This window comes from Protopterus annectens, chromosome 9.part0, assembly GCF_019279795.1.
Source record: "Protopterus annectens isolate FY-2018-M chromosome 9.part0, PAN1.0, whole genome shotgun sequence".
Lineage (NCBI taxonomy): Eukaryota > Metazoa > Chordata > Ceratodontiformes > Protopteridae > Protopterus > Protopterus annectens.
In genome coordinates this window covers 1,482,709,326-1,482,723,028 of record NC_056743.1, presented here as the reverse complement: position 1 = coordinate 1,482,723,028, position 13,703 = coordinate 1,482,709,326, and the positions used below count along the sequence as shown (strand labels likewise).

At 46.5% G+C, this 13,703-nt stretch overlaps 1 protein-coding gene across 1 annotated transcript in view; it reads right to left on the bottom strand.

The window, feature by feature from the left end:
• The window catches only part of AKAP8 (A-kinase anchoring protein 8), a 1,438,733-nt gene that overhangs the window by 61,739 nt on the left and 1,363,291 nt on the right, over positions 1–13,703 (bottom strand). The gene's annotated exons all lie outside the window — the stretch shown is intronic.

The following is a 13,703-nucleotide window of genomic DNA, read 5'->3' as shown; positions in this document are numbered from 1 at the left end:
GAAAAGTTTCCCCAACGGGGTACTTGGCTTTTAAGAAGACTTCGGTTTCCCAATTTCGTAATTTCAGGAGCTGGCCAACCGGCACTTGCGAACTGCTTCGGGCACCGCGCGGCAAGAAAGACTGAAGAAAATGGCATCGGCTGGTTCCTTTATACCCCTGTCGCACTGGCGTTAGGGAAGAAGCGACGACAACCGACGCCGGACCTAGACTTTGGAATTCGGCCGACCGAGGACCCGCCTGACGGCAGGGGAACCCATCTGTTATGACTGCAGCTGTATGCACGATGAACATCATCTATATTTATGGTAGGTACAAAACTGTACTATGTTCATTGTGTTACCCTGCTGCAGTCATCACACTTGGGTAAAATCCCAAAGCTAAGGATGGGAGGTGGAGTCAAATAGGGTTAGCGGAGGCTAGAAGGCCCTGCAAAACTGCAGTGGTGAAGCCAACTCTAGTCTTAGAGTAAAGTGGTAAGTGATAGTGTTTGGTGAAGGTGTGTACTGAACTCCAAGTTGCAGCTTCCAGAATATCCTTGGTTGGCACTCCCCTGAGGAAGGCTGTAGATGTAGCTGATGCCCTGGTGGAGTGGGGCCTTATGCTAGCAAGAACTGGTTTTCCATGATGGGTGTAGCAAAAACGTATTCAATGTCCTATCCATTTGAAAATGGTCTGTTTTGAGATAGCCTTTCCTTGTGCTGCTGTAACATAGGATACAAAAAGTTGGTCAGATTTTCTGAAAGCCTTAGTTTTATCCAAGTAGTAACGTAGTTGTCTGAATGTCCAAGGAATGAAGGAGTCTTTCGCCTTTGTTCTGTGGATTTGGAAAGAAGGTGGGTAAGTGGATAGTTTGATTTAGAGCCACACTGGATACCACCTTTGGCATAAAGGAGGTGTTAGTTTGTAGAGAAACTCTGTCTCGATGAAAAATGAGGAAAGGCTCTACTGCCATTAGTGCCTGTAGCTCTGAGACTCTTCTGGCTGAAGTAATTGCTAGCAGCAGGGAAGTCTTCCATGACAAACTAAGTCAGCTAAGAAAGCTGGCTCAAAAGGTGGCAGCGTAAGTTTTTCCAGAACAAAATTTAGGTCCCAAGTTGGTGTTGGCACTCTCCTGAGAGGCCTAATGTTTTTTGCCCCTCTGAGATACTGCCTTAGAAGTGGATGTAAAAATAAGGGAGGATCCGTGTTGTAGTGAGCTGAAATAGCGGAGGCATGGATTTTTAGATATGAAAAAGAAAGTCATTTGTGTAACATCTCAGTTAAATATTGTAGAATCTGAGGCATGTCCAGCTGAAGGGTATTTTGGCCTTTAGCTTGGTTCCAGGCGCAAAATCTTTTCCATTTGTCTGAGTAGGCTTTCCTGGTGCTGGGCCTCCTGGCCTACAGAATGACATCCATAACAGCTTGTGAAAGAGGGGCTGGCTGGTTGCTTAGGTGATGTGCCATGCAGCCAAATTTAAGGTTTTGAGCTGGCTGTGTAGAATCTGACTGCCTTGCTGTGTGAGTAGATGAGGAATTTGTGGTAAAATCCATGGTGGGCCCTGAGCCATGTTCCTTAGTAGTGGGTACCAGTGCTGGTGTGGCCAGTCCGGGGCAATGAGTATCATTCAAGGTCTCTCCATCCTGACTTTCAGCAGCACCTTTGTGAGAAGGGGCAATGGAGGAAAGGCATATACTGTCAGCATTTTCCAACTGAGAGAGAGTGCGTCCACTTTTCCAAGCTTGATGGTGAAATGTCCTTGTGCAATATTTTTAAAGCTGATGGTTTTGGGGGTTGGCAAACAGGTCTATGTCTGGGCGCCCCCATTTTTGAGTTATCATTGCAAATACTTGTGGATCCAGTTTCCACTCGTGGGGATCCATGATGTTTCTGCTTAGGTAGTCTGCCAATGTGTTTTTTTCCTGGCAGGAATTGAGCTTGTACTTGAACTTGTTAAGCCAGTGCTGTGTTCCACAAGGTCATTGCTTGCCTGCATAGAGGGTAGGAGTGTGTACCCCCTTGTTTGTTTATGTACCACATTACTGTGGTGTTGTCTGTCCTTATTATAAGCTGTCCTGGATGTAAGAGGTCCTTGAAGGCTGTCAGAGCATTCTGTACAGCTAGCATTTCTTTTTGATTGATGTGCAGATTCCTTTGATCTGCAGTCCATATGCCTTGAACGCACCGTCCTGCCATGTGTGCCCCCCAGGCATAGTCCGATGCATCTGTTGTCATAGTTTGCCTGGCTGTGGGTAAGGTGAAAGGCTACCCTTGTTGAGGTGACATACCTGTGACCACCATAGAAACTCCTGTTGAAGGCAGGTAACGAGAGGTATCATTGTTTCCAAGCTGTGGCTGTGTTGAGTCCATACACTTTTCAGGTACCTTTGTAATTTCTTCATATGCAGTTTTGCAAATGGTATTAGTAGTATACAAGATGCCATGAAGCCCAAGGCCTGCAGAATTTTTCTTGCAGGGAGTTGGGTCTTTGTTGCCATTATTTTGAAGTATTGAGTTAGTTGTAGTTTGCCTGGCGTCAGATAAGCCATCTGGGCCATTGTATTCAAGCTGGCACCCAGGAATGTCATATTTTGTGAGGGCACTAGTTTTGATTTCTTTTTGTTTACTGTATACCCTAGGCAACTTAGAAGGTGTTTTACAAAAGTCAGATGTTGTAAGAGAATGTCCTTGCTTTCTGCTTGGATGAGGCAGTCGTCCAGGTATGGGTATATTTGAATTCCTCTTTGTCTGCAGTATGCAATTACTGGTGCCAGACATTTTGTGAAGACCCTGGGTGCAGTAGATAAGCCAAAGGGCAGTGCAGAGAATTGTTAATGGGTTGAACCTGCAATGAAACGGAGGTATCTTCTGCAATTTTGTCTGATAGGGACATGCAGGTATGCCTCCTTGAGGTCCAACGTTACTAGCCAAGCTTTCGTGCCCAACATGGGAAGCTGCTGCTGTAGTGTTAGCATCTTGAATTTGGGTACTTGCAAGAAGGTGTTTAGAACTGAAAGGTCCAGAATGGGTCTCCAAGCATTGTCCTTTCTGGGGACTAGAAAGAGTCTTGAGTAAAATCCTTGGCCTTGCTTGTGTACGTACCAGTTGAATGGCTCTCATGTCCATGAGAGCTGTAATTTGTTTTTGTGCCTCTGCCCATTGATTTTGTGGCAAGTTTGGCATTCCTTTTATCCTTGGCAAGGTGTGGAAATGGAATCTGTATCCTTGTGAGATAATGTCTAGGACCCATTTGTCCTTTGTGACGATGCGCCAGTTGTCTATAAAAAATGCTAATTTTCCTCCCAAGGGAGCTGCCAAGAGATTTTTGCTTGGCAGTTTGAGGTTTAAGTCATTGTGTTTGCCTTTTAGTAGTTTGGGACCTGTCTTCTCCTTCCTTCTGTGTTGCAGTGCCCCATTTGCGAGGTTTGTAAGGGATTTGTGCATGTCCTCTGCCCCTTGGGCGTCTGTATTCACCCCTCTGTGGTCTGTCAGAAGCTGGAAAGGACCAGTTTTTTTGCTGGCCAATTTCTGCTGAAGCATGGGGGTTGTACCTGTAAGAAATCTTTGACCGTCTACATAGATTTTGCCTTATCCCCCATTTTCTTTAAAACCTCTTCTGCTTTAACCCCAAATAAGACAACCTGCTGTAAGGGTGCATCCAATAACTTTGCTTTAACATGATCAGGCAGAGTTTGTTCCTTTAACAAAGCATGCCTACGTATAACAGACCCAGTAACAGCTGCTCTACAGGAAGCTTCCAAGGAATCAAATCCACATTGTAAAGTATGTTTGCCCACCTGTTCAGCTGCATGCAACAGATCCTGCATTTCTTTGAATTCAGACTGTTGAGGGTGCGTGCTTATCTTTTGTTTTATTTGAGACATTAGGAATTGCTGGTATTTCAGCATGTGAAATTGACAATTTAGTGCTCTCATAGCTAGAGTAGCTGAGGTGTAAACCTTCTTCCCCCACCTATCTAGTGCTCTGGAGTCCCTTTCAGAGGGTACAGGATTTTTAGCCATAGAAGCCTTAGCCCCTTTGGGACCCTGGGAGATAGTCTCTGGGTCAGCAACAGGGCTTTTGTAAAGGAATTTGTGAGAGTCAGGCACTCTAATATCTATCTGGTTTGGCTGGAGCAGGAGGCAGAGAATCTGGATTTAGACTAGATTCTAAGTAAACATCATCCACAATGTCTAAAACTGGAGGGATAGCAAGTGGTCTGTGCTGGGGGAGTAAAAGAAACTCTCGGAGCCTTTTCTTTGAGTCGGAGTAGTCCTGACCTTCCCAGTGGAAATGTTCCCTCATGGTATGTAAAGTTTCCTCAAAGGAATAGTCTTCAGGGGGAGAAGCTGAGGGAATGGAATCTTCATAAGGGGGAACGGAGTAATCCTGTTCCTCAGAGGAACCTGAGGAAATGGACACTTGATCAGAGGAGGCATAATCCTCCTCTTGTCTAGGCCTTTTCTCTGGGGGGTTGGGAACCCCTGATTAAAGAAATCAAATCTTCAGCCATTTTAAGCATCTGTTTCTTAGGCATAAGGCCTTGAACTGGTTTTAGAGAAGTCTTAAGCTTAGCATAAGATTTTATGGTGAGTAGTCTGTCTGGAGACACCTTCTGTAACCGAAGGTGTTTCCGCAGCACCGGCTTCTCCTTTTGCAATGTTGTCGGTAGGGCCTAAAGAAAATAGCTGTGTCTGCCTAGAACTCTCTGCTTGAAAATCCGAAGCGGTCTGGGGTTCCAATTCTGCGGTCGTCAGGGGTTGCGTAGGCACCTCACTGAAAACCGGAGAACCGGCAGCCAGCCCAGCCGAAGCCTCTAAGTCTGGCTTGGATCTAGGCTGCCTGTCTTAATATTTGCGTTTTTTATGCACGCCGGTAGTCGGTTGCTCAGACGGCAGTGTAATTAAATTTCCTACCGTAGTGTCGTGCGAAATCAAAGCGTTGCTTTATAGTTCGCTTATTGAACCTAGCACAAAACCGACAACCAGTGATGTCATGGTCTGGGCCTAGGCAAGGTATACAATAAGAATGAAAGTCCTTATGAGGTATTTGCTTCCCACAAGAAATGCAATTGTTAACTTTTTCTGACATCGGACAGAGGCAAGAAAAGGTTCCCCAATGGGGTACTTAGCTATGAAGACTTCGGACTGAAATTCGATTAAAAAATCTCAGGTGTCGGCCGACTGGCACTTGCGAACTGCTTCTGCTTCGGGGACCGCGCGGCAAGAAAGACTGAAGAAAATGGCACTGGATGCCTCATATACCCCTGGCGCACTGACGTCAGGGAAGAAGCGACAGCAACCGACGCCGGACCAGGACTTTTGAATTTAGGCCGACTGCGCGACCGCCTGACGACAGGATAACCCAAGTGTGATGACTGCAGCAGGGTAACACGATGAACACCAGGACTGCAACAGTGAATACACTCAAACATCTACATTTATGATGTGTATACTGTACTATTTTCTTCGTGTTTCACTGTTGCAGTTATCACATTTGGGTTGACTCCCCAAAAGCTGAGGAAATGGGTGGAGGCAGTCAAGGAAACTAGGGGCCTAGCTAGGATGCCCTGCAAGACTGCAGAGGCAAACTCTGCCCTGGATTTGGAGGAGAGAGGCAGGTGGTAATGTTTGTTAAAAGTGTGAACAGATGTCCAGGTGGCAGCCTCCAGGATGTCCCTGGTGGGGACTCCTCTGAGGAAAGCTGCAGAGTTGGAGGCTGCTCTGGTGGAGTGAGTACTGACCCCCCTGGGGGGAGGCTTTCCGAGTTATTTGTAGCATAAACAGATGCAGTGTGCTATCCCATTTGGAAATGTTTCGTTTGGAGATGGCCTTGCTTTCTGGCCCTGTAGCAAAGCTAACCAGCAATTGATCAGACTTTCTGAATGATTTAGTCCTGTCTAGATAGAATCTAAGCTGTCTGTGCACATCTAGAGTGCAGGATTCTTTCCCCCTTGTTCTGGGATTAGGAAAAAAGATGGGCAAATGAATGGATTGGCCGACAGCCACACTAGACACCACCTTGGGCATGAAGGATGGGTTAGTTCTGAGGGATACCATGTCAGCATGGAAGATGATGAAAGGTTCCACAGCCATGAGTGCTTGCAGCTCAGACACTCTTCTGGCTGAAGTGTTGGCCAGAAGGAAGGCCATCTTCCAGGAGAGAAATTTTAGCTCTGCAGAATAAGCTGGTATGAAAGTGGTCAGGGTGAGCTTTTCCAACACAAAGTAAAGGTCCCAAGCTGGGGTTGGTGCTCTTCTGGGTGGCCTCAAGTTGCTAGCCTCTCTTAGGAACTGTTTGATCAAGGGGTGTGAGAAATGGGGCTGCTCAGTGGGAAAATGAGCAGACACAGCAGAGGCATGAATTTTAATACAGGAAAAAGAGGCGCCACGGTGTAGTAGGTCAGCTAAGTAATCCAGGATGAGAGGGAGGGAGGGAGGGTTATGCTGTATTGGCTCCCTTAGCCTGAATCCAGGTGCAGAACCTTTTCCATTTGTCAGCATAACACTTTCTAGTGCTAGGGCGTCTGGCCTCACGTATAACATCTAGAACCTGTTTACTGAGGTTGGCAGATTGATCGGGGGTTAGGGAATAAGCCAAGCTGCCAAACTGGGTGTCTGAATTTGGGGATGCATGAATTCCCCTTCCCTCTGGATCAGGAGGTTTGGAATCTGAGGAAAACGCTTTTGTGGCAGTGGGGACAGGCTGCACAGCAAGGGGTACCAGTGCTGGCGAGGCCAGTCTGGAGCTATAAGAATTATCAAGCCATGCAGTGATGCTCCTTGGTGCAGAATTTGATGAGCTGATGGTTGGTGTGGGAGGCGAAGAGGTCGACCTTCGGGGTGCCCCATTTCTGAGTTGTTAGGGTGAAGGCTCTTCTGTTGAGCTGCCACTTCTGTGGGTCCAACAGATTTCTGCTTAATTGGTCTGCCAGCGAGTTGAGAGAACCTGGTAGGAATTGTGCTAATAGGTAGAGATGCATGGCAGAGACTGTGTGCAAAGGGTCATGGCCAGCCTGCACAGAGGGTAGGAGCGAGTCCCTACCTGCTTGTTGATATACCACATTACAGTGGTGTTGTCTGTTTTGATCAGGAGAGCCCCTGGGGAGAGAAGGGGCTTGAAATCTATCAAGGCGTGCTGGACAGCCATCATCTCTTTTTCGTTGATGTGCAGAGGGATTTGCTGTGGGCTCTATTGACCCTGTGTGCACCCCAGGCATAGTCTGATGCATCTGTGGTGAGGGTCTGGGGGTGGGGTGGGGGTGAGAAAGGTAGTCCCTTGTTGTGGGAGCATGCTGTTGCCCACCAAAGAAAATCTTTTCTGAGGCAAGAAATTATAGGTATAAGAGTCTCCAGGTCTTGAGAGTGTTGACACCAAAGGTTTTTTAGGTGCCACTGAAGTTTCCTCATATGCAGTCTGGCACAAGGAATGAGTAGTATGCAAGATGCCATGAACCCCAGAGCTTGCAGGATCTTCCTTGCAGATAGGTGGGGTCTGGTGGCTAGCTGAGAGAAGTAGGCTGTCAAGAAATGTTGCTTTTCTGGTAAAGGAATGTCATCTGGGATGCTGTGTCCAGGCTTGCTCCAAGGAATATAATCCTTTGGGTGGGCACTTGTTTGGATTTTTTTCACTGATTGTGTACCCTAGGGAGGTTAGTAGGGACTTTACAAAGGCCAGGTGCTTGAACAGCTTTTCCTGGCTGTCTGCCTGCCTGAATTAGGCAGTCGTCTAAGTATGGGTAAATCTGGATATTCCTTTGTCTGCAAAAGGCAATGGCCGGAGCCAGACATTTTGTGAAAACTCTGGGAGCAGTAGATAAGCAAAGGGAAGTGCAGAGAACTGAAAGTGCTGAGATCCTGCTCTGAAACAGAGATATTCCCTGCATGATTCTCTGATAGGAATATGGAGATAGGCCTCTTAGATCTAGGGTGGCTAGCCAAGCATCCTTGGACAGCATGGGTAGCAGGTGCTGGAGGGTGAGCATTTTGAATTTTGGGATCACCAGGAAGGTGTTTAGAATGGATAGATAGAGGATGGGGGGGAGGGGGGGCAGGTGCCTTCTTTCCTGGGTACCAGAAAAAGTCTAGCGTAGAAACCTTGTACTGCAGGAACGTGTTCTACTGCCCTCATAGAGAGCAGGGAAAGAACTTGCTTTTGCGCCTCTGCCCACTGGTTTGGAGGTAGATCTGGGAGCCCTTTTGGGGTAGGAAAGGTGTGGAAAAAAAATTTGTATCTCTGAGACACTATATTGAGAACCCAGCGGTCATTGGTAATGGTGGCCCAGGTGCTTGCGTGAAAGGAGAGTTTTCCTCCTAGGGGTAAGTGAAGGTGGGCAGAGGGTGGGGGAGGTGAATCATTGTGAGTTCTTACCATAAGGGGACTTAGAAAGTACAGTTGAATACACTTACCATAAATGTAGATGTTCGAATGTATTCACTGTTGCAGTCATTACATTTGGGTTATCTGCTTGCAGGTAGCCCTCAGCCGGCTTGATTATCAAAGTCTTGGGTCTTGCGTCAGATGCTCTCTCTTCTTCCATGACGTCAGGTAGTTAAGGGGTAATAAAGCATGTAGCAGACGCCAATACATCAGTTTTTCTTGCCCCAGATGTCAGGTGCCCCCATAACGAGAAGCAAATATATACAAGGTTACACCTCTAACAGAAAGCAAATACACTAGAAAGCTTAAATACAGTAAACAAGACGAGAAGTATAGCCAATAGAAGTCAGGGGGCTGGAGGGAGGGTAACCAGGACTGCAAAAGTGAATACACTCGAACATCTACATTTACGGTAAGTGTACACAACTGTAGTATGTTCTTCGTGTTTCATTCTGGCAGTCATTACATTTGGGTAGATTCCCAAAGCTAAGCAAGCAAGGGAGGAGGCAATTAGAGAGAATCAGGACCAGCTATTAGGCCCTGCAAGATTGCAGTGGCAAAACCAGCTCTGGATTTAGAAAAAAACAGGCACGTGGTAATGCTTGATGAAGGTATGAACAGAACTCCAGGTAGCAGCTTATAGGATGTCCCTGGCAGGAACACCCCTGAGAAAGGCTGCAGAATTAGTGCAGCCCTGGTGGAATGTGATCTTATCCCCTGTGGGGTAGGTTTTCTATGGTGCTTACAGCAGAAATGAATGCAATGGCCTATCCACTTAGAAATGGTTTGCTTTGAAATGGTCTTCCCCTCTGCCCCTGCAGCAAAGGCAACTATCGTCTGTTCAGATTTCTTGAGAGGCTTAGTCCTGTCCAAATAAAATCTAAGTTGTCTGTACACATCCAAAGAGTGCAGTATTCGTTCCCCTTTGTTCTTTGGATTAGGAAAGAAGAATGGCAAATTAATGGACTGATTAAGGGCCACACTGGATACCACCTTGGGCATAAAGGAAGGGATTGGTCCTGAAGGACACCCTGTCTGCATGGAAGATGATGAAGGGCTTTCACTGCCATGAGGGCCTGTAATTCAGACACTCTTCTTGCTGAAGTGATGGCTAGAAGGAAGGCTGTTTTCCAAGAAAGGAATTTCAACACTGCAGTTGCAGCTGGCTCAAAAGGAGATAGAGTGAGCTTTTCTAATACAAAGTTAAGGTCCCGGGCTGGAGTAGGGGCTCTCCTGGGTGGTCTTAAATGTTTGGTCCCTCTGAGGAATTGTTTCAACGAGGGGTGAGAGAAGAGGGGTGGCTCAGTATTATAATGTGCTGAAGTGGCTGAAGCATGAATTTTAATACAAGAGAAGGAAAGGCCCTTGTGAAGCATTTCTGTTAAGTATTGAAGAATATGAGGCAGGTTGGGCGCTGTTGTGCTCACCCCCCCCCCCCCGAGTCTGGCTCCAGGAACAGTATATTTTCCACTTTTCAGCATACGATTTTCTAGTACTAGGCCTCCGGCCTCCAGAATGACATCCAGCACTTGCTTACTGAGGGAAGGTAATTAGCCAGGCTGCAAGGTTCAGGGTTTGAAGCTGGGGGTGCAGAATCTGGCCCTCCTGCTGGGAAAAGGTCTGAGGCCGATGCCATGGTTCCAGCAGTGACATACTGTGCAAGAGGGGGTACCAGTGTTGGCGTGGCCAGTCTGGTGCAATGAGTTTTATCCTTGGTTTGTCCTGTTTGATCTTTAGTAGAACTTACGAGAGGAGAGGCAGGGGGGAAAGGCATAAACTAAGAGGCTTTCCCAGGTGAAGGACAGGACATTCACTTTCCAAGCTTGTCTGTGGGGAGTCCTTGTGCAGAATTTGTCCAATTGGTAGTGCTGAGGGGAGGCAAACAGGTCCATCTCTGGGCTCCATTTGTTTCTCAAAATGTTGAATATCTTTGGTTCCAGTTTCCACTCGTGTGGGTCCATGACATTTCTGCTTAAAGTAGTCTGCCAGTGAATTTAGCTTACCTGGCAGGAATTGAGCTTGTAGGTCAAGGCTGTGTTGCACAGAGCCATGGCTAGTCTGCAGAGAGGGTATGAGTGGGTTCCCCCCGCTGCTTATGTACCACATAACAGTGGTGTTGTCCGTCTTTACCAATAACTGTCCTGGAAGAATGTGGTCCTTGAAGGCTGTCAGAGAATTCTGTACAGCTAACATTTCTTTCTGATTGATATGCAGGTGTATTTGACTCAGGTTCCATTTGCCCTGGATGCACTGCCCTGCCAAGTGAGCCCCCATGCATAGGCTGATGAATCTGCTGTTAGGGTTTGGGCGGCAGGGGGTAGAGTGAATGGCAGTCCCTTGTTGTGGTAGCAGGCCTCTGCCCACCAAAGGAACTCTGTCTTTATACAAGGAATGATAGAAATAACGGATTCCAGGCTTTTTAGATACCATTGTAGTTTCCTCATATGCAGTCTTGCAAACGGAATTAATAGGATGCAAGAGGCTATGAACCCCAGGGCTTGTAGTATTTTCCTTACAGATAGCTGGGTCTTTGTGGCCAGTAGTTTGAAGTAGGCTGTCAAATAAACTTGTTCCTCTGGCATGAGGTAGGTCATCTGGGAAGTTGTGTTCAAGCTTGCTCCCAGGAATACAACTTGTTGACAGGATACTAGGTCAGATTTCTTTTCGTTTATGGTGTACCCCAGTGAGGTTTAGCAGTTTCTTTACAAATGCCAGATGATTTAATATTATGTCCTGGCTTTCTGCCTGAATTAGACAATCGTCCAGGTATGGGTATATTTGAATATTTCTTTGCCTGCAGAATGCAATGACTGGAGCTAGGCACTTTGTGAATACCCTGGGCGCAATAGATAAGCCAAAGGGCAGTGCACAGAACTGAAAGTGCATGTGGCCTGCTCTGAAGTGTAGGTATTTTCTGCAAGACTTCCTTATTGGTATGTGCAGGTAAGCTTCCTTTAAGTCCAATGTTGCCAACCAGGCATTTTTGCCTAGCATGGGAAGCAGCTGATGAGGAGTTAGCATTTTGAATTTTGGGATTACCAAAAAGGTGTTTAGGATAGACAGGTCCAGGATAGGACGCCAGGAGTCGTCTTTTCTGGGAACCAGGAAAAGTCTTGAGTAAAAACCTTGTCCCCATTCCTCTGCTGGGACAGGATGAATAGCCCTGATACTTTGAAGAGAGAAAACCTGTAGTTGAGCCTCTGCCCACTGATTTGGGGGTAGGTCTGGCCAACTGGGGTTCGTAAGGTGTGGAAGTGGAATCTGTATCCTTGGGAAACTATACTTAAAACCAATTTGTCTTGGGTAATTAGATCCCAGTTTTTTACATGCAGGCGATCTTTCCCCCTAAAGGAGCAGTCAGTTGAGCAGGGCTTGGAAGGTTTAAGGTTAAGTCATTGTGACAGTTCACCATAGGGAGGCGTCTCACTAACTCCAGCTTTGGAAGTGGGAGCCCCCCCACTGCTTAGGCCTGTGAGTACCTTGAGAATGTAGCCTAGGTGGTCTGCTGTTCCTGGGTTTGGACTGAAGGCCTGGAAGAGACAGGAAAGGACCAATTCTTAGAAGGCCAATGCCTACTAAATTTGGGAGGCTGTACTTGCAGGAAATCTTTAACAGTTTGCATAGATGTAGCTTTTTCCTCCATCTTTTTAAGTACTACTACTGCTCTGTTGCCAAACAGGCAGTCGTCTTGGTTTAAGGGAGCATCCAGTAATTTAACTTTAACATGATCTGGCAAAGTTTGCTCCTTAAGCCATGCATGCCTTCTAAGAACAGACCCAGTGACAGCAGCCCTGTAAGATGCCTCTAAGGAATCAAAACCACACTGCAAAGTACGTTTACCAACTTGTTCAGCAGAATGCATTAAATCCTGTAATTCTTTATTTTCAGCACAGTCATGAATCAACATTATTTTCTAATTAAGTAACCCAATAGTATGCTGCTGATATTTCAACATATGAAACTGGCAGTTTTATGCCCTAATGGCCAAAGTAGCAGAAGTGTATACCGTCTTACCCAATCTGTCCAGGGCCCTGGAATCTCTATCAGAGGGGGTAGTGTTTTTGGCAGTAGTAGCCTTAAAGCCTTTGGGTCCCTGTGAAATGGTCTCTGGATCCGCAGTAGGATTCTTAAAGAGGAAATTATGAGAGTCAGGTACTCTAATACCGGTCAGGTTTCCTTGGAGCCGGAGGTAAAGTGTCTGGGGGCAGGCAAGATTCCAAGAAAGCATCATCTACAATGTCCAGTACATGAGGGATAGCTAAAGGCCTGTGTTGAGGTAGGAGTTAGAATTCCCTAAGCCTCTTTTTAGAGTCAGAGTAATCCTGGCTTTCCCAGCTGAAATGCTCCCTAAGAGTGTGCAAAGTTTCATCTAAACAGAAATCTTCAGGAGGGGAAGCAGAGGGTATGGAGTTCTCTGCATCAGAATCCTCATAGGTAGATAAGGGCAAATCCTGGTCATCAGAATTAACAGAAATTTCAGAATCCTGATCAGAAGAATCAGGAGGAAAGTCAGTTCTAGGTCCCGTAGAGGGAGAAGGCTGGCTTCCCCTAAAAAGAGTAATAAGGTCTTCAGTCCTTATTTGTTTTTAGGCATATGGGCCTGACCATACTCTTTGGACGTCGGTTTTCTAGGAGTCGATCGAGTTTTAGGCCTTGAAGAAAATGCCATCTGCTGATATGCAAGTTAGTAGGTCTGAATACACCCTTAGAAGCCAGTGCCTGCACAGTGGCTCCAGACCCATCCAAGGTAGACACATCCACAGGTTCCATAGTTGAAGAAGCCTCTCGCAGCATACCGGACTCCAAATGGGTCTCAGTACAGGCCTGTGAATCTGAAGTAGCGGGTATCAGGGGCTGCGAAAGCGCCTGAGTACCGGCAAACTGGCGACTAGCTTAATAGAAGCGTCGTCAGCAGTTTTGGACCTATGCGGTCCGTCTCTGTCTATCTTTACGTTTTTTTCGGAATGTCGGTAGTGGGATGGCTTACTGAAGCCATTTCTGGATAATTAAACCAAGTACCGAAATAGTTTGATGCAAAAATGAACAGACAAATAGTTAGAGGACTGAATAAGGCACAAAACAGACAGAGGGACGTCGTGGTCTGGGCCTAAGCAAGGAATGCAGTACGAATGAAAATCTTTAGGCGGTATTTGCTTTCCACATGTAATACAATTGTTAATTTTTACTGACATCGGTTTAGAGCAAGAAAAAGGATCCCCAACAGGGTATTTAGCTTTTTTGAAGACTTCGGTTCTGAAACTCGAAAACGAAAATTTCAGGAGTCTGCCGACCAGCACTTATGAACTGCTTCTGCTTAGGGCACCGCACGGCAAGAAAGACTGA